General features: G+C 37.5%; 1 long non-coding RNA gene across 2 annotated transcripts in view; it reads right to left on the reverse strand.

Moving 5' to 3' along the window:
- LOC110398216 overlaps nt 1-24,670 on the reverse strand; it is a 292,377-nt gene that overhangs the window by 164,484 nt on the left and 103,223 nt on the right. For both annotated transcript variants that reach the window (XR_002438264.1, XR_002438263.1), the window contains 4 exons: nt 19,764-19,900; nt 16,863-18,354; nt 12,484-12,624; nt 3,094-3,230 (listed from right to left, as the gene is read on the reverse strand). This is a non-coding gene — a long non-coding RNA (uncharacterized LOC110398216). The remainder of the gene's footprint in view (nt 1-3,093; nt 3,231-12,483; nt 12,625-16,862; nt 18,355-19,763; nt 19,901-24,670) is intronic.

The following is a 24,670-nucleotide window of genomic DNA, read 5'->3' on the forward strand; positions in this document are numbered from 1 at the left end:
ACATGGGAATGCAGATGCCTAGGGAATCACAGAGGAGAATGAGTATAGAAGTCATGATTCATAATCAAGCAGCACCTTTTTCGCAATGGAGAACAAGCACAGAAAGAATGCCTCCATGGTCACTTGTCTTCACAGTCCCACCATGACCACAGGGGTGCTTTCTTCACGCATGTAGATGTTCAGACTTTAGCCAAAGAACTGACCTTGTGACCAGGGATGAGTTAGATGTGAGCACTTACAATTAGTCCTCACAGCCTTCCCTTTTTTTTGCTTTAAACCTTGCTTGTGTACCAGTTTTATCTTTTTTTCTCAGACAGTCAAAGATCTTTCAGCTGCAGGAAAAAAATGCCAAGGGAAGATCAGGGTAATACCTTTTAGCATTTATGTATCTTCTGAAGCTCTGTGTAAATTGTAAGGCCCCTCAGTTTATTGCACACTGTTGGCATTAGTTGGAGCAGGAATCTCATAATGTCAGCTGAGAGGACCCATGCACAGTCACCACAACCCCAGGAAGAAAAGAATTAACAGCCTTAAAAAATGGAAAAGTTTTAAGAAGAGATATTTTAAAAGGCTTGACTCGCAGCCAAGTGTTAAGACACTTAAAACTTGTATTTACTGTTTAACGATTGAGATGAAGTATCATAATTCAGCAGCATGGAATGGGACCTCTTACTGGGAGAGGCTAAAGAAGAAAACCAAGCCAGTACAAAAGGAAACCCCCTCTAGGGAAGATCTCACACATTTGGGCCTTGAGTCTAGTTAGAGTAGGCCAAAACCTGATACTTTTATCTCCGACCTTTGACCCCGACATCTGGAAACTTAGTTTGAGTCAAACAGAAGGAAGTTTTCTTTTCTATTTCAAATATTTTATAGAAGAAAATCTTCAAGTATCTACAGTCAACTCTGTTAGTACAAACTACTTTTATTTGTGCACTTGTAGTGAACTCTAAAATATGGAACATTTGCGCAGGAAATGCATGCGTCAGAACTTTTGGGAAAAGAGAGTAACTTGGTGAGACTGGCACATTGTTCGAAGGTTGTATGGGATCCAGATAACAGCCCAGATAAACATCTCCAAGGGGGTGCTGAAGAGTATAAAAGGTCCAGTTCCTTTGATGTTCTTAGATGTTCTCATTTAATAGCTATCAGCCCTGGTGCCAGAAATAACAACATGTTTAAACACTCTGTATCAAAACACAAATTAAATTCATTTAGCGTAACCTGTGTTTCCAAAGTTCATTTTCATCTTTAGCTGGAACACTAAGTGTGATGTAACTCATGTTCTTCCTGGCAGTTATTTTCATTATTATGTTTATTACTCATTTAAGAGACTTTTTTTTTTTTTAACGGAGGGATTAATGAATTTAGACTGCACATTATAACATCAAAAGCTTTGGTTTCAAATAAGCCCATCTGAGCTACAGGAGATTTTCTCCCCTTATAGGAAGCTAAACAGCAACTTCAAAAACATATCTCTGTTATAGTATTATTTTCTAGTTGACTGAAGTCATGGGTTTTATGTCAACCTGTTATATTTGCATATAATAAATGACTACTTATTTTTGTCCAAGCAACTCCTTTAACCCACAATCTGTTAAGAAGTCAGATGCTTTGCACAGATACCAGCTCTTTCCTCAAAAGGATTTCTGATCATGTGAAAGAACATAAAACATAATAAAGGAACTTCTTGTTCATAATTCAAACGACTGTTTGAGATCAGTTCATCAGTGAGGAAAAAAATGCATGCAAGCATTTTAACATCATGCTGCTCAGACCATTAAACTATAACAGTTAGAATAAAATAGGGAACAAAGAATACATTAATATGTAACATTTAGCAAAAATATTTGTAACCTGGGTATGTTTCCTTTGATCATGAGGCCTTCTATTTACAAGCAAAACAATTTTTTCTCTGGATTTTGGTTAATGGCAAATGCATAAACTCTCAATTGGAGAACAAGCAGAGGTCTCAGAAATCAGCCTGACTTCATATCTGAACACAGAATTCTACTGAATTTTCTGTTTAATAGATATCTTTAGGATATATGAAGTTCCCTGTATCAGTGATTTCACTAGAAATATTAGAACACTGCTCAGCTTGTAGGCTGAAATACCAGGTTACTCCAGGCAAAATATTTTACTTGTTTTCAGTGATCATAGACAACTTGACAGCATAGAACCATAGAATGGTTGGGGTTGGAAAGGACCTTTAAGATCATTTCGTTCCAACCCTTCCAACCCCCCTGCTACATGCAAGGGCATCTTCCCCAAGACCAGGTTGCTCAAAGCCCCATCCATTAAGTATTGTCTTTAAAAGCCTGAAATGTCCCAGTTAAGAGTCAAGTCTCTGAATATACTCGTGCAGATGGATCATCTCTTGCATCAGTGGAAGACACTGGCTCCAGCTAAGGAAACTTAACAAACTTAACAAATGCTTAACCTCTTGTGATGAAAATTCATTGTGTCTTAAGGAGTTCAGTTAGTAGGAAGTAACTGTACATATCAGCAGACAAAACAAATGTCTGCTTTGAAAGCATTACAAGTTCATTTACATAGCTTGAAGTTGCTGTTGATAAACACTATGAAAGATCAAATCTGTTAGAAACAATTAGCAAATTCCTCTTTGGAAGCAGCTTATTACCTAATTGTCTCAGGTCTAGAAAACATGCATGCCTGCAGGAGACGTACACAAATGGAAAACCGGTGTGTCACTTTTAACAATGTGAATGAAGGAGTTTTCCCCATTTTGTTTTACACAAGACTGAGTGGTGTCTACATGCTTGCAGTTGCTGAGATTTTCATCTTGCTTCTCAAAACTAGTTCAGCAATTCCTATCCACCTGTGGTACTAAAAGCACTTCTATGACACCCTTTTTAATTTGCATGTCTGCAGGTATTTACTAGCCTCTATTTTTCATAAAGGTGAAGACCAGAAGAAAACACACATCCACCAAAAACATTTTCCCTTGCTCTTTGGCAGACAACTGGATCATCCTAGTCAATAATTGTATATCTGCAGAGTAAAATGAAGAAGTCCCTTCCACAGTTTCAGCTTGTGGTCACTTTAGTTTTGGTAGCAGACTGTTCCTCTTACCTTAAGGGCCTTCAGGTCCTCACAAAAGGCCGTCCTGTTGACGCTATTATCCCTGTGTGTGCAGTTGACTGCTATACAGCTGCCAAACCTGTTTTCATGGCTCTGGACAATACTTCATTTGGCTCTTAATTCAGGCTCTAGGAGGAGGGACATATTATTTAGCTTTAAGGTTTTGTTTTCTGAAAACTCACAAGAGCTGCGGGATCTAATCATTTCCAAGTTCATATTAGGCTGTAGTTATTGATGCACATGCTCATAGAAACTAAAATCACTAGCAAGCACTACAATTAATTCTTCTTAATTTTTATATCGGCATGCTTCAAGCACACGGTGCACTAGAAGATAAAAGGTCAGGTGTACCATGACCCATTACAAGGTAATTTTGGTAATCCATCCCAAAAGTCTGTTAAGCGAGCAAGGTAAACAATTCGTATTGGAGAAGAATTGGCCTACTTCATTTTACATATAATTGATGAGAGAATAAAGAGAAGTTGATACCAAAGTTAATGAAAACAAGAGGAGTGAACAACAACAATTATTTGACGTATTTATCTGTATTTTAGTATACAGGAATACTAGGCAAAACCATATAGATGGGAGACATCTAATTCTCTCTTCACAACTCCAAAATGAAATAAATACCAAGACTGCTGAGCCAGATGGGTTTTTTCCAGTTCCTAAAGTTCCTTATGTCTCAACTCCAGCAAGGGGCATATTCTCCTTTTGAAGCCTAGACCTAGCATTAACATTTATGGCAGTTATGCACACATCAAAAGAAAAACCTAGTTTAAGCAATTTATGAATCTGAATATTTTTTCTCTGACCAGTGCAAATACAGGATTATCTATAAGAAAGTGCCAAAGTGCCAAAATTTCTCATATTATTTCTGCTGCTGAATATGTCTAAAGGAAAAAATAAGGAGAGGGAGAAGGAGAATAAGGAGAGAAAGTGAGAATGAAAGAGTGTGAGAGACAAGAAGAAGGGAAAAGAGGGTGTGGGGGGTGGAGAGAAATACTTCTCCCCACCCTGATTTGAGAACTGTATATAACCATTTCTTTTATTTTTGGGAGGTTTTCCTTACCATTCTGGGGACCAAATCCATATTTGTTTATTTTTATAACTACGTCTAAGTATGTTAGCTTTCCCAAAAGACCTTATTGCTTTTTGTTCACTTAAGGAACCACTTGTACATGGCACAAGTTCAAGATGTTTAAGTTTTGTGTACATAATGCCAGGAAATACTTTTACAAACTTCAATTTTTTTCGGTGTCTTCTGAACCTACAAATTATTGTATGTTCCCATCATTATTTTTTGATTAAAAACCCTTGATCTTCCACACATGTGAAAAAGGATTCTTTGGTCATACACTCCCACTAGAGAGCTGATTAAAGGAGTCCCTTATTCAGTTCTATTCTATTCCTTTTCAGCTTAATCTCTTGGAGAAATAATTTCCTTTCCCTTACTTCCTTCCCCTGACTATCTTTAATGGATTTTCCCCATACATATTCTCTTTTATCTGAGGAAATTTAAAATAAGCTAAAAAAAAAAAAAGTAAATTTAAGCCCTTCCTTTAGAGAAGTATGGTGCTTTTGTGACCATTCAACAATTATCACTATGAAGTCATCATAAATTTGCTCTTGGTCATAAAGACAAAAATCCCCCACTGAGATACTCTTGGAAACAAGTCTTGGATTCAATGGGAGGTCAGTGAACCAGAGATGCTTCTAAAATAAATAAATAAAGATTGGGATCCACATACACATACTTTCCAATGATACCATCTTTCTTTGGAAACTGCACTGCCCTTGCTACAATTCAAGACAAATTTCACAGATCTGACACCATGACAAGACGAAGTTGCCATCTTACACTCCAAAGAACATTGGTTTTCTCTGTACTCTGCACATCTCAACAGCCCACACCCACTCAGAGGTGCTACTTCTAGTTAGTATCAGATCTTCATGTATTTGTAGTACTAACCCCCACAATTCCCCACTGCATTTCTCATTATATTGTTTAATTCCTCTGGAGGGCTTTACTTCCTGACAAATAGAGTGAATTAATGAAGCAGAGCATCGGGTTGCTGAGGCTAGATTGGTCTGATCCCTTACTTAGAGATGTTTTGAGTATATGTGCATTGTCCTGGCAACTACAATGGAGATCCCAATTTAGGCACAGGCAAGAGATCCTTCCTGTAATACAGCCTGTATGCCACCACTTGTTTTTAGAAAGAGGGGACCTGATGCATTGTCATTTGAACAGTTTGGTAATGGAGGTGTTTTCAGTACCTGTTTCAGGTCGTGAAATTTTATTCAGCCTCCAAGCAGAAATTTAAGGCTGGCCAAGTAAGCTTCCTCTAGAATATAGCAAATGGGAGGTTTTCTCAAAATGTGATTGATGTTCATGTGGGGTTTGCTGAAACGCTGACAAAATATTAGTCAGGCTGTCAGATAGACAGAATCAGTAGTGATATATACAGAAATATATTCGCATTTTTTTAAAAAAAATCACAATGCTAAAATATAAAGATTTCCTTGTCAAAACTTTGCAAAGCCATGACAGAAAGTTAGTATACACAAGGCAATTAATAAAACAAAATGACAAAAGTAGTAGCTGGTGTATTAGTTGTTATTCAGGTTAGTGACCAGATCAGATATGAAATAATGAATAATTTTACATGTAAGCTAAAACATTTATTACAGGTGCTTAATCATGAAATTCGCTTAATCGGGACATTTCCCAGGGAACCAAATTAAACCTAATGATACTTAATGGCAAGGACTGCTGCTTAATTGGGGTGGTAATTCCAGTTAATTGGGATTCCTGCAGGTGAGTAAATGGTACTCAAATAGAGATACTGTATCTGGCCTTCACTATGTTCAGATATTGGTGGTGCTTTGTCTTCCCTAAAACAGCCTCTCCTGCTACTAGATCAGCAGAGCAAAATTACTTCTGTGCTCCCTTTTTGGTCCTTTCAAACATTGCTTAAAGCTACAATCACTCTCAGGGCAGGCAGTGCAAGACTTCTTTGAAAGCTAGTGGATCTGGATTTATGGATTTATTTGCATTTAATCGTGATAGAAAGATCACATGCAGCTACTTGCCTGACCAAGGTGATGCTTCTGACTGAGCCTTTAGATTTCATGAAGCTGCCACAAAGATATTTGAAAATTGTTGGTAGCAATTTCAACTACAAAGCAGCATGCCTTAACCAAATGGTTTCTGCACTGGCGTTTGAGGACAAATTTATTACTATCAAAAAAAAAAAATCTCTACAGTAAACTCATTTTTCAATGGTAACAAACAGAAAGACCTAAACTCTCAAGGCACACTTCTATTCCTTGATGTTTTATTTCAGTCCATCACATGTACACAAGCACACGCTAATATCTTTAGATTTTTTTTTTTTTTTGCCATTATTGAAACAAGCTCAAGTACTACTAAGGCTCCTACACACCACCAGAGACCCTGAAACTAGGCACTGCTAATGACAGTCAACTTATTAGAAAGATATGTTTTCGTCATTGCTTCCTGAGGTCCTTGCTATCCTCAGAGGGAGGTGGCACACAGCACATGACGTGCTGCTCTGCCTCAGCTGGAGGACAGGCAGGTTGACAGTGCTGGGGAAAGAGCTGTAGCTGCAGCTCCCTGGGGAGAGCACTGCAGGTTTCTGAAAGCACAGTGGAGTGGCCTGACAGGAGCTGCTGCCGCTCACAAATCCAATCAAATCAATCAGCTGCTGGGAATTTTGGGGAAGGAGGGAATCTTGGTCACTGTGGCCTCTATGAAACTTGTGCTGGCCATGAGCCCATACTCCCCAGCGTGCAGCCAGGCCGGCCAGCTGGAACGGGATGCCAGCAGTCAACTGAGAGGTGGTGCAGGGTCCAGGCTGCTGGACACCAATGTCCCCATGTGAGCCCAGTCCCAGTTAGAGCCAGGAAATCCATAGAAAACATGCCTCATCTCCCATAGCAGCATGCAGCCACCCCTTTGTGAGCTTCAGGGGGGCTGCTGCAACCCAAACAGTGCTGACATGTAAGACAAGCCATTGCCATGAGCCGAGACTCCCCCACGCCCCATTTCTCACCAAAAGCAGGATGGTGCCTCTGCTAAAAAGACAAACTTCTGACTCCTACTGAGATCCAAACCAGAGCTGATTTTTCCCCTCTCTCTCCAAGGAGAGGTTCATCGTTTCAAATTGTTTCACAACAGAAATATTCTGAACAAAAAATAGAATTCTGCAAATGCTTGGAAGAGGCTGTTTTTTCTACAAAATAGCATACCTGTTTGTAGAAAGCACTGCGCTTCACTGTTCTAGCAGGTGAATGCCAGCAGTAGTTCGAGATTGTACAACCAAAGACTGCTACCTCTGCACACACCTCTGTTGGTGCATCATTTTAATCCCAAAGCAGCACCCAGTGTGGGATTTGATTCAGCTTTATAGTGGAGAGATCCAGAGTGAGAAATTAGACACAGAGTAAAATATTAGCCAATAAAGACGCTGAAGTCAGATTCTCAGCACGCTGGGTTTTGCGTTCCCAAGCATTTATAAGCTGCAGATATATTTGAAGTATCAACAATCAGCTCTTGCAAAAGGAAAATGAGATCAATAATTTAGGAAACAGTTTGATCTTTGTGGCGGAGCTGTTTAAGACAAGTGCCACCATTTAAATGCAATAACATTCTCAGGTGAAGTATTACAAAAGCTTTCACTTCAATTTTTCTCCCTCACACCATTTTATCACTGATAAACTAAAATAACTGGCAATCAGATTACTTGACCAAAATTATCAAGATGTCTGTCAAGCTGCTGCTAATAACTCTCAGGAAGTCATGTTCCTACTGAAATCTGTATTGCAACGACTGAACCGGTTCTTAATTTCGTACTGACTGCATCACACCAGTGAGATGATTAAGACTGCAGCTACAAAATATCAATATACATACATGGAGAAGCCTAAGTGGAAGCCATTTTTCATGCAAATCTTACGCTTGAAGTTACAGACTCTTCACAAGGTTTATCATGAAATATTCACAAAACAAGAAGAATAACAGCGTTTCTAAATTTTTCACAGTCAACTGTTAACTCAAAGTAACAGCTTTTCCTCTTCTTCAGAGCATCCATGTACGTAAAACCCTGCATAAAGTGAAGATTCATCCTACATGTCGGACTAGCCTGGATTCAGTATCTCCCTACCAGTCTTCAGAAAGACTCAGGTTTGCAGCCAACTATATCCCTGGAGGAAGAAAACAACATTAAACCACTAAAGCAAGCAGGGACAATAAAATTATTTCTTCATTTTAAATTGCAGTTCAAAAAATGTTAACTGTTTTCTACTGCTAGATAGATGCTGCCAGTTTCAGAACAAAGAAAGTTGACGAGGTCTGTTTATCCTCACAAAACGCTACTCTAGTAATGAGAACTCGCACAGACTGCCTGAACCCATCAGGAATTAGCTGAGGGATTTTAATGGACTCTACAGCAATTTTCACTGTGTAAGGGGGAGAAATGGAATGAGTTTAAATAAGTAAAATGTAAATTAATAATCATAATCATGAAAAAGTTTAAATGACAGAAAATATTTTGGTGAGATAAAATTAATGAGGACAGCAAAGGAAAAAGGGGAAAAAAGAGAAAGTAAATAATGATTAGAAAAGTCAAGACTATTAATGTTAGAAATTAGTTATCGCAATGAAATACAAGGACTCAAAAATGATTGAGTCAGCAGGTGATCAAAAACATAAATGAATATTAAAATAATGAAGGACAATAAGTCAAGGTGAACTAAGTGAAAATCAAGTCAGAACGACTTTAAGGAATTAGTAATGAACAGAAAGAGACATCTCCTCAGCGGGTATAAATCCGACAGATCTGTGCTGATTTAGACCAGCTGAAGAGGTGAATGTGTGCAGTCAATAAATACTGAAAAAAGCAATCTTTCACTCCTGGATCCTAATTGGAAGAAAGAAAAGAAAGCAGCCGAGGTAAGTTTCTGCCAGGAGCGCAACAGGCTACAACTTTTCAGAGAAATTATTGCCATGGAAGTACAGTCAGAAGTCTGACCTAACTATCTGCAAACTTGGACCACCTCACCAGGCAGCGCTGGTCAACAAAATAAAATACAGAACACACACGATTCTGAAGTGGTTTGTTTCAATGTTTTTGGAAGCATAAGATGTTTTATACAAAATATTTTAAACGGACAAAAATTAATAACTGAAAAGATGTTAAAAATCCATTTCAGGTTGGAAAGACGTTTCACTTGACCTAAAGTAGTTTGGGGTAGTTCATTTTGTTCAGAAAATTGAAAATGCATTCTTCTCACAGCTCTAGCTCAGAACCATTTATGAAGATTCTTATATTCACTCTAATCTCAGAATCATCTCAAATACAATCAAACGCTATATATTTCCAGCGTGTACAAGTGATTACCCTTTAAACAATGCAATATACATAAACAGAAAACCCTATTCCAAATTTGACTGTGAACGAAACGATCTGTATTTATGTTTAAAAACAAATTCTTAAATGAATGAAAGATTATATGATATGAACCATAAATGAACTTAGTGTGAGAGACCTCTACCTACGTAGCTGGCAAGACTTAGCAATGCAGTCAAAAATAATTCCTGAAAAATATTTTTCAAACTATAGTGCACAAAATTGACGTGATATTCTGAAACAAAGAAAGAAATCCCCTGATGCATGTCAAACATAACATCCTAATGTGCTGCTCCCATATAGCCCTGGTCACAAACCTGATCAAAAATACACAGTTGGCCACAGAAAGCAGCTTTACACAGGATGGAAATAGCATGAACAAAAAAACATGGACACTACACATCCAGGGACAGAGTGCTTGCACCTCAAGGACCACTGTGCTCAGGAGAGAATATGAGATAATTGTATTTTCTGTGTTATAGACAAATGAGAAACCACAGCATTTCTGTCCCTTCTCAGGTTTCTGGGTGCTCATCATGACCAAAGCCACTGACACCAACAGTTGTACATCTATGCAAAATCTGGTGTGACTGAATAGAGAATTTGCCTCTAGTCTCTGACAGTAAGAATCTCTCGTGTCACTTGAGCTCTTTCTACCACCTGATACATTCATGCTTAATTTTGCCATCTCATCTGGAAGTGTTGTTGTTATAATAAGTATTCCAATATCTGCAGATCAGACCTTGACTGTCATAGCCTGAAGGAAAAGGTGTCCCAGCAGAGAAGTTAAGAGAATTAGCACACCCAGACTCTTTTCCATCTGTAGCTGTTTGTTCCTGCACTTGCAACACCAACATATCACATTTTATTTAACAAAAGAAAGTTCATTAAATGCTTATAAAAGAATTCTGAGTTTTGCAGAGGGAAATGGTTACCAACATTCAATTTTATTAAAAATAGCACATGGAATAAGCTAAAGCAATCTAACTCAATTTAAGTCAATATAAATATTTTTTGTAGCACAGTCTTCCTGCTAACTGCTGGTAAATGGCTACATTCCAAGACTGGTTTAAAAAATTGTTCACACAGTCACAATTGCATCATGTACATTTTAAACAAGAGTAAAGCCAGAAGCTGACTCTAATTCCACCCTCCCTTGCCTCACCCAGCAAACTCCTCAGTAATGTACATTTTCAATTATTCTCCATTCAAAATTCAACAATTCAACAAACTGTCATATTAGCAACAATTGTGTCTCATTGGCAAAACCTAACACTATTATTACAAAGAAACTGTCAGCGCAGAAATAGTGTCATTTCTCACTGAAAGGAATGTTCTTGTAGAGTTCCATCCAGCAGCAATGGATGGCACAATTTAGGCTATATAGCTTCTAAGCAGAACAGGGTCATTTAAATATCATTTTCAAGCAATCACTAGCTCTGCCTCAGAAAATATAGTAGCATCCAACATCTAATTATTATCCTGGAACATTCTACATACCATATCTCAGAACAACAAGAAAATGAACTTCTATTTGTCTCTTCAAACATTGAATAGTTTGATGTTACGATAAATCAGACTGAACTAAAATTAATATCTATCAGGTGCAGAATACTATTATACAAATTTATAGTACACATTCTAGTACAACGAATTATCTTGCTAATGAGGGCTGAAATATAACAGAGCAGCTAATAGACCGACTCTTTAACTCATGTAATATAAGTTACGCCTTAGTCAGTTACTTATTTTAATCAGGTGAAGTATTATTGTACTACATTTTCAAGTCCCTTGGGGAGATAGTATTTCCTCTGGCAGAAACCAAGGTTACTTGGTCATCTTCATCAGCTGAGGCTGTCACCTAAATTACCTCACAGTTACTACAGGTTTGGGAATACACAGAGCAATTACTAATGGCCAGCTGATGGGTGGTAAGTTGCAGCCTCCCTGCCTCTAACCCCACAGAAAATATAATCTGATGTAATTTATTTCCTGAAATGAGACGGGTAAGTTGTCTCAGATATACTCTATCCAAATAGGCAGTAACCACAGAAATGCTGATCCCCCATTTCTTGTTTATGAGTTTAAACTGTGGGTATTCAAAAAGGGTACAATACAGGGAAGAGATTGGCCAGAATCTCACAGAGATACATTCACTCTATGGAACTTCAAGAAGGCCAGAAACACCATCCAAGGAACGGGAAAAAAAATACTAAGTGAGTGAGAAGAGTATCACATATGATTATGGCAGGTTCCACTTCAGAACTGTGTGAAATGTTTGCAATGGAACATGAAACTAATATATGATAGACTTCACGTGGTGTTATATGCTAGCACGTGGAAGGACTATTGCAGTTAATGAAACTCTAGTTGTAGCCGGGATGCACTTTTGTCCCCAGCATAGCTCAATTTCTAAATCTGAGAGGCTTAATTATATTTTCAATTTTCTTGAAAACCAAAGTCAAAGCTAAACTGTTGTCCAGTGAATGACACTCAGGGAAACGGTTGCAGAAACCTTAACAAATGAAAACCACAGCGCTTAGCACAGCTCTTTTCTGCTAATGCAGTCCCGGTCACATATGGTGCTCCTTTTATCCTAAAACAAAGATAAATTCATATGCGAGAACAAAGAGATATGCATGTCATTTGGTGTTATTTTACAAAAGAAAAAAAAAACTTTCTGGTTTTCCCATGTCAGCAATCAGAGCCTTAAATCCATGAAAGGAGATTTGCATTCATTATTTAACCACAAGGCAAGACAACATTTTTAGAAACCATCCAAGATTGACTAAACTTCCCCTTGGGTCTCCTTTCAGACATATCTTCTTCAACCCTTTGCACAACAAACATTCCAGAAGAAAAACGCATCTGCGAGGATTTAAGATCTCTGCAATGCTCCTTATTAGCATATTATTTTCCCAGCCCACCCCCAATCAATAATACTTACCTTTCTCTTACAGCATTTGATAGTTCTTAATCCATCCTGCAGTATCTCACCCAGCCTGCAGCTCTGGATGTGTCCTGATTTTAGAGCTTGTCAACTCTGAACATATTTCAGATAATTGTATGATTCTCTTCCTAAATCCACCTGCAATTTCGGAAACTTGCATTACAAATAAAATTATGAATTTCTTTAGCTTCAAAACTGCTGTTATTAATTATTACCATGGAAAATGTTATTTAGTGACTTAGAGCCTGATTCTGTTTCCACCGAACTCAATGGCAGGACTCAGAGAAGGATCAGGCTTTTAGCTTCCAAAGGATTAAATAATCATTAGTAGAGTTTAATTGGACCTTACAACACAATTCTGCTTACCTCAGACATCCTGTAAGACATCAGCACATTCAAATGCTGAACTGTGGGTGCTGAGAAACTGAGCACTGAGACAAAACTGAAGGGTTGTTTTTTTTTTATTTCTTCTGCATTCTGCACTGTATGTCAGTGATGGCAGCTGCAGCAGCAAGTGCTAGAAATGGAACTGCCGCAGGTAACTCCTGGAGCACAGTCTGGTGCTGGGCAGAATTTTTCATAAGCACAGCAAGACAACTTGGGTAATCTAAGAAGGAAATGGGGTACTGGGGTAGGTATTTTTGGCAGAAGATGGGTCTGGAGCAAGACTTTAAATCCCTTCTTTAACTTTTACTTGTTCTGCCAAATCTGGCTCTACAATAAAAATGGTGCTATTCACCCATAAGACAAAGAGGAACCAGGCACACATACAGGCTTTCAGGGTATATTATAAATCTTCATGCTGCAAAGGTCAATTAAGTCTCATTCTGGGAAACCATTGCCCATATGCTTGATTGACTGTACGCAGCTGTGTGCCCCACAGACTCCAAATGAACTGGCTTCACATGCGAAGTTAGGTATTTGTTTATGGTATAATTCTGTGCAGGGTTATCTCTTTGACTATAAGCTCCCTGGGCCACGCTACCTCCACATCATTATCCTTTACTAATGAGAGTCCAGAGTAGCAACCAATATCATGGTAACTGTTTGCTGAGATCTGCATCGCAAAATAAGTGTAGAAGAGCACTTGGATTCTGTTCCTATATTATTACTGTGATTGTTTTTAAACTATAGCACTTCCTACACCACGTGATGCAACTGCTTTATTTTATTTCTGGGTGGAACATGGGCAGCTATTTACTTTAGAGATCTATTTCATATGGTTTAAATTATGTCTGGTGGCTGCACATTTAGAATCCACTTTGGCAATCAGAGCCACATGCGTTGACATGTAAATTTACACAGATGTGAGCTAGAATCTACTTTTTTGACAAAACCTAACATCTGATTCCCTTTCTCAGAAACATTAGTAAAAGTAAAACTCCACTGACTTCAGTGGCAACTACCTAAACCTTATATCACTTAGAAATAGCTACCAGCGTTATGGAATGTGTCGCAGAGTATGTCTACATCAGTGTTTTGTTTCAAATTAAGAATGTGTTTTGCTTCCTGGTCATCACCATTCACCGCATTTTGCCTGAATTCTCAGACTGCACAAAGTAGATTCCTAATGGATGAAACTACACGAGAAGATGCACTCCCAGTACAGCTACTGCGCATCAGCTGCTAATGGGACCAGAAGAGAGCTAGATGCAGTGAATTCCCCAACACCCATGTGATGTATGCTGGCTCCTCAGATCCAGATGTAACACCCTACAGATTAAGTTCTACTTTTAGAAGTTACCAGAACACCTAAGCCTTTTTTTTTTTTTTTTTTTTGCCATTTATATTCCTTACATTCCTCTATACTACTACCTTTGTAAACATTTTGATACTTCCTCTCAATAGGATGATTGGTCAGATAGCCCTCTTCTATACAAGGACAAGTCTAAACATTGTTACACATGTATTATTTCTTACATGCTTTGAATTTCAAACTGTTTCAAAGATGCAACAAAATGTTGATGAAAAAGCACATCAGATTTTTATATTATCCATTGCTAAGTTAAACATAGCTTCACTCTAAACATGTTCACTAGGTTTTGGTTTTTTGTGTGTTTTCTTTTTCTTTTAACAAGATATTTAGCACTAACTTTCAATACAAGTAGTATTGCAGCCTCTCAACTAGCACTGAAAGTATTTGATTGTTGATTTTCTTTAAATCTCCTCCGACAGCAGTTCTTATATTAGGACACCAATGATATCTGAATTAGAACATCCTTTTTACTCACTACTACCCCAACTCTATGACAATTTGCAAAGCCCCATTCATCCTTTTGCTCAGTTTCACTAATCTAAGATGGAGATCCTAAAGTCTCCCAAGTGGTCTTTAATTAATGGTTGACATGAATACACAAACACTCTCACTCAGACTAACACTGGATGTTAACAAATACACCTACAGTCCCTCAGGATTTTTTTGACAGTCCTTTTTTAAATTATTGCTTGCAGAGCTTTTGCTTATTTACCCTCTAAACCTCTTGGTCAAAAGTGGCCAGAATGCTGCCTTATCCTTTAAACAGTGCTATAATTTCATGAAGGAAAATGATTATGTTTTATGATTTTTTCTGTTCTGCTTGCTAAAGAAATACGCCAAATACATCAAGGATGCATTGGCCAGTATGTTCAAATCTCAGTCTATGGTTCTGTGAAGAACTTTCACAGGAAAACTCTCCTTTATGCCAAATTCTTCCCTTTTCCAAGGATATGACATTACACATATGGAAAGACAGGACACTGTCCCACATTAAACTGAAAAAATAATTTACATATTTCCCACTGGATCATAGATGTTAATTCAGTTGTGTACAGCCACTCCGCTGCACCATTACACATGCACACGATGACTTCCTTGACATCTACATTAGTTGCATTAACAAAGATGTCAGAAAATGTACTCTTTTAAAGACAGCACCAGAATGCCTTCGCTCTTCCTAATACCACTTCCCTCTTCACATGGTTTAGGAAGGCTGTTTCTGTTTCTAAGAAATCTCTCCCCTTTCTTTATGGAGGCTCACGTCGGTAAGCAGGCTAATGAATATTCCAATAGGCTACTGGAAGTTTGCTGTAGATGGTGTTTGGAGCATGCTAGTTTTTGTTTTTTTTTTTTTTTTTTTAAAACAGGAGTCACACTCATAAGCACAAAGAGAGCATCACTGCAAAGGAAAACCTTCTCTCTCATGCAAGTTCATCCTAGAACTGCTCTATGAACAGAAAGGGACCGAGCCACATAGCAGTCATATAAGTGCTATCACATCTTAGAAGACATTAAATACAAAAGTGTCTACACAAAGCAGCAGAAGGATTCAACTGAAGAAATCTTTGTCAGCTATTCAACATTGAGATCCTGAATATCTCAGATACATCCTGTGCCTCCCATTCAGTGGGATACGTAGCATAGCAATTTTCCAAAGGTTTCACAGTACCACATAGGACTGGGCTTATTCAGCTTGGCCGTAGGAAGTAAATTTCACAGAATAGCTCTGATAATGAAACAGGGAAAAGATTATTTGCAAGTTTGTCTGAAAGAAGAGAAAAAGCGTGGGTGTTCTTTTAAAACAACAACAACAAAAAAAAGTCAAAAAGGTGTAATTACTTCATAGCAGTTAGTATGAGTAACAATACAGAACAAATTGCAGTGATTACAAAGTCCTCTATAAATATGGGCAGCACTATTCTTGACAATAATTAGTGTACAGCATCTCCTCAATAGTATCATGATTAATATTTATTCTGATGTTGTTCTGAGAGATGGGAGGGGACAAAAAAGAAGGGAGATAACCTTTTAGAGAGCTGAGTATGTTTGCAAAGCAGAACAAAAACAACAAAAAAAATCCATTTTATTTTTCTGCTTACTGTCATTTCCCCCTCATCTCAAAAAAGCAATGCAAATGGTGCTTTACTGGTTTTAAAAGTAAAGCCAGAAATTATGTGGAGTTGGGACTGCTGAATTATTCATGAGTTCTGATTGAATGGGATCATTATCTCTGGCCTTACAAGCTAATAAATACTGTCTAATGTCTGGGTACTGTTTTGATCTAATAGTGTCAGAGGGGAAAAAAAAAGATTTCTTTTTTGCAAGCTAGAGCCTAATTTAGGGAGGAGCTCCCTGATGAGTTCATTGCAGGAAAGTGATGGTCTTTTTTTTCTGCTTCCATTGACTACAAGGTTCACTTTGCAGTTCTCAGTTTCATTTGCTGCAAAGGCATTCTAACTTGGGTGTGAGGTTAAGATGTTGCTCAATGGTGTCTATTTTCAGTAGACGTATCCTCCCCATCTCCCTGTCTTTCTCATCTCTTACATCTCACAGAACAAGATACCTCAAAACCAGAGTACTTCCAAAGAGGCAGATGGAGCTGAGTAAGTGATTACGCTACCTCATCTTCCGCTTGTCAGCAACCACAGAACCTTAAATCGCATCGTTCTGTGTTTGATTTCATGTTGATTGCGGTGAGTCTACACTCACTTGATTTAATATCACTATATACATGTTGTATAGAATCTGCATTAAGCTTCTGATCAGACTGCTGTTGAGGAAGGAGAGGAATTTGTTAGAGGTGCAGTGCCAAACGTTGTCCATTGATAAGGTTTGAAAGAATAACAACAAAAGATGCTTCAAAACCCATATAAATAAAAACCAAGCTATTTCATTGGATGGTTTTTCATATTCTTTCTTGAGGATTACCTTTAGAATGCAACTTGCTCCAATAAGAGGAAATAATTAGGATATTATTACAAGTTTAAAAACCTCTCATAATTAGATAGGGATTAGTAACTTCGTTTTCATATGATTAACACAATAAAATCCATTTTTCCCCAAAGTAATCGGAGGCCTATTAAACAACATGAGATCATATATCAAGGGGCCTTTTAGTAATTCAGTAGTTTGTAACATTTATGCAGACTGAAAGTCTACCACAAAACAGCTGGCTTCCTACTATCAAGAAAATAACTCAGTTTGGGGTGCATTTATTTTGTTGTCTAACACAATCCTCAAAATCGTACCATTTAATTAAGGATTTTTTCAGCAAGAGAAGTGTGTGAACAGCTAGGGGAAAAGTGTGAACATGTTCTCAAGCAGTGTATCTGTAATGGAGCCCTCCGCTGTTGTCAGTTTAGCATGGGAGGATCCACCTGCTACATCTGGATTTTAGGGAGTAAGCATCTCCTAATAATCAGCGCATTGCAAGCTTACAAATACCTATAGCTTTATGGTATTTCGTTAGTAAAATCATGTTAGATGCTTAGCTCCATTATGATAACCAGGCTAAATATGAAGCAAACTATTGACACGTTTGCTCTTTGTACACACAGCTCATAAACAATAAGTAATAAAGAACAGATGCAACGTAAATTTAGCTTTGTGGGTCTATTCAGTGGAATAATTCCCCAAACATTACCTTTTTGGTCTCTCTTTTTAGTGCTTATAACTGCAGTGAAAATACAAAATTGTTCCTTCTGTTGCTCTTTAAGTGGGGACGTGATCACCCATTCTGTCTTTTCTACATTTTCTGCATATGATGCCAGCCATTGCCGTCAGTGAGACCTTCACACAGTAACCATTATCTGTCACACTCCTGGACCAAAATAACAAATAATATGCCTGGAGGTGCTGCGTTTTGTGACTGCTAGTTTCCCCGCATGGCATATGCCTCGATAGACTCAGATGAGAGACGACTGCACAGAACTGTGATTGTGAGATGACTTAGCAGAACCCGTGATGATGTCCTAATGGCCTCCTGCAGAGGGGAACAGGGGTAATTGTTTGTCGGGAAGGAACACATCTGTAAGGAGGCATCCTCTGCAAACCAAGCAGCCATGTGGAAAAAAGAAAGGGAGAATCACAGTGCTGCAAGGCTGCATTTGAACCTAAAAAAAAAAAAAAAAGAGTAACGGAACGAGGTGAAAAATGAAATGATGTATTTAAATGACCAAGCTAAAAAGCTGTTATGAGTGTGCGCTACATTCAAAATAAAGCAGGTCATTTCCAGACAGCTTTGTTCTTTTAAAAATATCAGGTGAAATTCTGTGAGACCCAGCAAGAAAAGTTAAAGCAACAAATCTGTAAAATATAAACACATTCCCCAGCAGCACAAGTGGTCACAGAGCAAACAGCCTTCCTGTATACATTCACTTGTAGGAAAGTGGCATCATAGCCTTCAACTCCTTTGCTGCAAAATTTTCTCCTTTCAGCTTTTTAATCTTCTGTTTACTTTCCATGTGATCAGTGCATAGAAAACTGACATGCACCCAACATCCTTTCTAGAGCAAAGCTATTGGATTTGAGAAATGAGAAACCATCAATGTCAAACCAGGCAATTAGGGCATCAGTCACATCAGTGGGAACTTGCTTTTAATGTCAACTGGGGCAGAAACAGGCCCTTAGAGTATATTAAGGACCTTACTTTATACCCTTTCAGCATATTCTATTTGATCAGAAATAAACTAGAGCAAACAAGCTAATTAATCGCTTAGAGAACTAATTCCCCAGACTTTTCAGCATACATCTTAATTGTTTATTTTCTAACTACAGAATAGAAAAACATACTAATCTCAACAGAAGTATTATTTCCTACAAATCAATCAACCTATTAGAGCTTTGCTGATCTATAAGGTATAGAAAATAGACAGAATTCTTTGAGCTTCATAAAACAATCCATACTCATGACCCCTTTTTGAGTTTAAGAATCTTTCTTCAAAAATATGCTAAAAGTAAAGTAAAAACTCTCAGGGCTATAGAGGGCATGCAGCTCTGCAAATAGACTGAGTCAGGGGCCATGTAATGTACTCCACGCTGTGGGCAGTTGCAAGGCACACGGGCACGTGTTTTCCCACAGAAAATCTCAGGCAAGAATATCAGAGCAATTGGTGAAAGTACCGACCTGTTTGACCATCAGCTGAGAAGAGGACACCACTCACACTGGAGCATTTCTTCTTGAGGGGAATAAAAAGGATCTAAGTTGTTTTAGTGACAATAGTTATTCAAGGGGAAAAACACACAAGGTCATAAACATGGGGCCAACCTCAGAGTGCCTGTCACAAATCTACCTCAAAACTGTTTTGATGAGAAATTGGGCTTTTAACTAAACCTAATGATCTTGATTAAGTATTTATTTATCAGAAAATCACACGTTGAACTGAAAAAAATTGAAAAAAGTTGTCTCGTATTTTTTCCCTGAAAAATGATTTTCTTTGTCCTTTACCCTTAAACATTCACAAAGGGGAATTTCCTATAGGAAAACCTATCATGTCCTGCCCACATTCCCCATGTACCTTACCAGAGCTGCTGAGGTGTAACTTCAGTCTCAAACAGAGCACATGGCAGTAGTAACTTGCTTCCTTTGGGTTCTCTGAGCATACGAGACCCAAGTCTGATGAATAGCTTCCTAAAATACAAGGACAGGTCTACATAACCCTGTAGAAGAAAGAAACATGAAAGTACAGACAGAGTGATGAGGGGAAATATGCCAGTTAGTGGCTTTTCATGTTTGTTCTGTGCTCTCCTTTACTCTGCTTAACAAACAAGTTTACCTAGCATGGTGGTGCCACAGGTGTATGTTTTACAGCTCCTACCCAGAGCACCTACCCTTCTACTAAATTCAGAGTTCTTGGAAACATGCAAACATTCTACTCTACATATATATATAAAAAGTCTGCAGCATATCATAATATATTCCAGTTTTAAACAACTCTGAGATTGTAGAAATCTTTTCCAGTACTATATTTTGTGCACTATTAAAGTGTACATTTTTATGTGACTGGAAAATTATGTGAAAACTTTTAAAAATACTTAAGTGACAGAGAAGTTAAAAATCACCATTTCTCTCCTAGAGCTTGTAACACAGATCTTCCAAATATCATTTAATACAGTTTTATTACGCTACTTAAGGGTTTTTATGATTTTTAATTATTAAAACTGTACTTCTGAGTAAGTGTCCTTCTGTTGTAACACTGAAGAGAATTTGCATCTAATTGCCAAGATACCAGCATGTGCTTTAAAATTGAAGAACATTTAAATATTTTAAATAGTGCTTTAATCCTATTAGTTTTGAAAATGATGAAGGTCAACCAAAAAAAAAAGTAAACTAGCAGCAAAGCTCTTATTCAGCAGTGTTTGTCAGGCAGCACACATTCTCATTCTAACTTTCACCATAGAAGACAACACGAAGCACTCCTAAAGCAACCTCTGTTGTGAAGGAAGAAGCAGGAGTGTACAATTTGTGCCTTCACACACAGAAACCTTTGGTGGTCTTTTGCACTTCAAAAAAAAAAAAACAACCACGGGAAACCATCTCCTCTATCTTCTTCATAAATGCTTTTTAGCTGTCTAGAACCCATAGGACTAACACACTGATATTCAGATCGATTAACAGAAAATATACCACAGACAGTAGAAATGAGGAAAGGTTTCATTTTGCCACATTTGTCTATTGTGCCATGCTGATCTGTTAAATATCACCTATACGTGGAGGAATCTAATCAAATAGAAAGCAGCAAAATTTGACCTGCAGCAATCCGTGATTGTTTTAATATCGTATAAACCCCAATAATGCACAGATTTTGAAATCTTGACATCTTACAGAATTGCTTCAGGTAGACTCAGACTAGGCAGACAAAGTGCAATAGGTGCAAAGTCAGACAAATATCTAATGTATTGGTACTATTTTTATGACCTTGCAATGATATTATAGGCAAACAAAGAAAATTTTGTTTAGAACTAAGTGAATTAATTTTGAAAAAGTCTGGAAACTTTCTGAAAGGGACAGAATATCTTAATATCTTTGCAACTGAACATTTAATGTTTTATATTTAATAAAGAACAAAAAATGTTATTTAAAATAATTTATGAATATCTTGAATTCTTATGGATTGCAAAACCAGGCTAAGTGGATGTCATGATTTCTTTTCGGTATGAAGTATTTATTTGTTTTTACAACAGTAATTAGTCCTGGAACATGAAAGGTACAATCTGTTTGCAGTATCTTCTAAAGAAAAATATACTAAAAAAGTGATAGGAAAGTACACATTATAAAATATAATGGAGATATCAGCTGCATGGTCACTCATGAAGAAACCTCATGCTACAGAGAAGTAGGAAGGCTTCATAGGAATCCAGGCCCTAACAAATTAGTACAAACTTTGTTCTTGCGTGAAGATACGGCAAGATTTCACTGCTATCTCAACACTGAAATTTTTAACATAGAAAGTCAAAGTAAGAATCATTTGAAAAAGAAATACTGTGCCAAATGAAGTTTAATCTCTCCCCTTATCTTCAGTGGATGTATTAAAATCTTGAGTACTAACCATGCAAGTAATCAATTGGTGAATTGTCTCCAAACTGGTTTATTGACTGAACTGAGGCAGATTAAGTAGATGTGGGCAGCTCAAAGTCAAGAACAGCTATTTTCTCATTTTCTTTCTTTAATTTCAGACATCACACCTTGTTCAGTTTAAACCCCTGGCAGCCTACTAAAACGTTCTTCTTCAGAACAAAAACAGCATAAGCAGCCAAAATTCTACTTTACACAGAAGTGAGAAAAAAAAAATACTCAGTTTAATGGGCACTCCAAATGAACTATATCCTATCCTACCAGGTATTAGCTCTCTGTTCCAGGTGTACTGTTGTGTTTTTTTTTTTAATACTTATTGTAGGTCCTATCAGAGGACCACTTCTGACATGCTAGAAAAACTTGTTATGAAATTACCACACTAGCCAACAGTGAATCACAGCTGGTAGAGATGGTAGGCAGCTCTAAATTTGTTTCCATTACTTGTCTACGTTCAACAGAAAAGATATTGTATGCTATTGTATACACACATTTCATAATGTGTTTCACTAATCTGTACACATATTTGCATATATCTTACATAAGATTTCCTAATTCAGCACTGATCTCTAATAGTATTTTAGCACAGTAACCTATATTGTATCTTGCTGCTATTTTTAAATGTTGCATTGTCATCTTAAAATGAATGGCAATCAGTGAACATGTACGTTAGCATTTAGGAGGAATCAGAACTTGATTCTGCAGATTAAGCAAGGTATCTGCTCCTCAATATAACTGTTGTGATGCTTTTAGCCAAAGAAAACTAAGTTTGTAAAATATGATTTTATTTTCTAACTCCAGAGATTTTTATTGGAAAACGAGAGTAAACGACTTCAGTGCCTTATTACACTAACAGCTCACATCTCTATGCTAACACTTCTTTATAGTTAAGTTCCAGTTAGTACTACTCTTTTGTCTTAGAACAAGCAGTAAGACTCCAAATAATCCCTGACACCATCAAGAGCAGAAGGGACTGGGAACTTCATGGGTGGTTCTCAAACAGGACGCAACAGTAGCACCCTGTGCAGATCCATTGCTCCACAGTGAGCTGTTCAGGGCTGGGGATTCCAATTGTTGACTTTAAGGAAACCTTCAAATTCCTCTTACTCCATAAGGCCAACACAACTCCTCAAAAGAGAACATGATATAGCTGTAGAATGTTCAAACAGTATAAGAAGCAGACGCTGGCCATGTTCCTGTCTCTCTGAGCAAGCAGGTAAGTCGTAACTATACAAAACGGAAAACTCAACAAAAGTTATTGAGAACTCTCTGTGCAACATTCAAGACACTTTCCCAAAAGTTCCCAGCCTAAACAAGGTAGAATAGGAATTTAAGGTTTCCAGGAGAGTGTCCTGAAGTAGTTGTCTCACAATATGCAATTTCAACTTTCAAATAAGGAAGCATCAACTAAATTGGTACATTCTCGAAAAAGGTCTTTCCATAAATTGGATTTTTCTGGAAAAACAAATCAAACATTTTCCAGTTCTTTCCACTGCTGACCTAGTCTTACTTACTCTCTGGCAGATATCCCTGAGAAATAGCATACAAAACAAAAAAATGTTGATTTTCCATGTTCTACCTCAGTCTTATTTAGCATAACACTGCAGTATTTTTCTGACTTTTATATCTCCAATCACTTGATTACTGAGTTGCATCATTGCTGAACCCCAGCCCATAAAAAAATGAGGGAACACAATGACAATCAGCCAAAACATCACAAACAGCTGCTTGTCTAGACATATTAGTAGTGTCCTGAAACCTTGGCGGCCTGGTGATATAATCTAAAAAAATTTGCACCATTATTCTTGAAATGGTTTATTGTGATTATGTAAATCTATTCATTTATTTTCACTGGAAAACATAAAAATGCGGGCATAAGAAATCATGAATCATTTCCCCCTTAGTTCCTAACTAACAGAATGTTTCAAAAGGAGGTCTCTGCAAGCTTTTTCCTCTAATGAAAGACTCCTAAGACTAGCATATTCTATAACATGAAGGGACAAATTATTAGCAGTGATACAATATAATTATTTTCTTTTTGTTGTATGTGCTTATTTTGCAGTGGCAATTACTTGTTTATAAGCCATCAAGTTATTTGAAAGGCCTCTGATTTTATTAGAAGACAGTCCCTTCACAGTACACAAAAAGAAATTTAACTTTTCGTTTAAACTCCCAGATGAATTTATCATATCATTTATTTGTTTGCTTATTCTCACTAATTAGAAATAGATGGTTTTCTTCAATTAAAATGTGCACATAAACTCTGTAAAGTATGTAACAGATTGCCACCGATGACACAAGGTATTGACAGCCCCCTCTGTACTCAAAGTTATTGGTTCCCTCAGCTCGTGAAGAAAAATAAATTAGAAAAAGGAAAGCAGAAAATGGTCTCTGACTTGCTTTAGCCATGAAAAGACATCTGCAGTCAAAGAAAGGAGGAAAGTGTAGAGCTGTGGGCCTGAACTTCGGGTGCTTTACTACCATGGCCTTGTTTGTATGCTGTTTAAGTCATTTACCTTGAGTTGTCAGTGATCCCAACTGCAACTTTTTCTGATTCCAACTTGATTGCACCTTTGAAAAACTGAGCATCTTTGAAGATAGCCCTACACCAAAGATCTCCAAGTTTAAAGAGTATTTAACGGCTAGAGATATTCCGACTATCTTGGCTGCTCAGATGGGGCTTAGATGTTTTCAGGATGAATACAAGGGTAAGAATTTGACCGCCTGTTTTTGTCATTTTAATATTTGGCATTTCTGTGGCCTAAAAAGGCTAGGGAAATCATTTAAGAACTAATGAAGAGCTATTTACCTCCTAAATCTTCTTCCCTTGAGTAATGAAATAATTACCCTCCCATAAT

The sequence above is a fragment of the Numida meleagris genome, chromosome 4, assembly GCF_002078875.1.
Source record: "Numida meleagris isolate 19003 breed g44 Domestic line chromosome 4, NumMel1.0, whole genome shotgun sequence".
NCBI lineage: Eukaryota > Metazoa > Chordata > Aves > Galliformes > Numididae > Numida > Numida meleagris.